The sequence below is a fragment of the Athene cunicularia genome (assembly GCF_003259725.1).
Source record: "Athene cunicularia isolate RWA chromosome 4 unlocalized genomic scaffold, athCun1 chr4_part3, whole genome shotgun sequence".
In the NCBI taxonomy this organism is placed as follows: domain Eukaryota; kingdom Metazoa; phylum Chordata; class Aves; order Strigiformes; family Strigidae; genus Athene; species Athene cunicularia.
The window spans coordinates 4,310,307-4,311,009 of record NW_020799100.1 but is presented as its reverse complement, the minus strand read 5'-3'; positions in this window follow the sequence as shown (position 1 = coordinate 4,311,009).

Genomic DNA, 703 nt, shown 5'->3' with positions numbered 1-703 from the left:
GGCCGCGGCCTAGGGCCGGGCGGTGGGCGCGGCGCCCGGCCAGGCCTGAGGGCGCGGGGAGGTGGCGGGCGGCGGCCCCCGGCTGCAGCCAGTTGTGCTTGGGCAGTGCTGTCTCCTTACGGGGAGAACTACCCCGCGCAGGCTCAGCGCCGGCTTGAAACTGTAGAGCAACCCGTGCTGCTTGGGAGCGCCTTCCCTGAGGGCGATGGCAATGCCCGTGCGTGGCACAACTGCAGTCAGGCGCACCCACCCTTCAATGGCTTGGGTGAAGGGCAAGGCTTTCCAGCAAATGGCAGTGGTCTCGGAGCCAAAAACTGAGATGTTATTGAGACATTTTGATGAACTCGGTGGTACAAAACACTACAAATTAAAAGCCACAGGACTTTTCTATGTTGTGCTGTTAGGAGGAGTGTTGGTTCTTCTACAAGTTTCCTGCTCTCTGGGCACTAATCAAAATTCCTTCTCCAGGCAAAGATGCAATTTCTGCTCAAAACCAGGGATAAACAGCCCCTCACACAACTAATAGGTGCTGCAAATGAGACACCAAGGCCTCAGGCAGGTTTCCCTCTCCTGTAGCCTGGCTGAGCACTAAGTATTTCCAAGATGATGCTCTGTTTAAGCTATTAATCACACTCCTGTTGATGCTACTTTACCTAAATACTCGCCAAGGGATGGACCTGAATCCATCTTTTCAAGAGAAGAC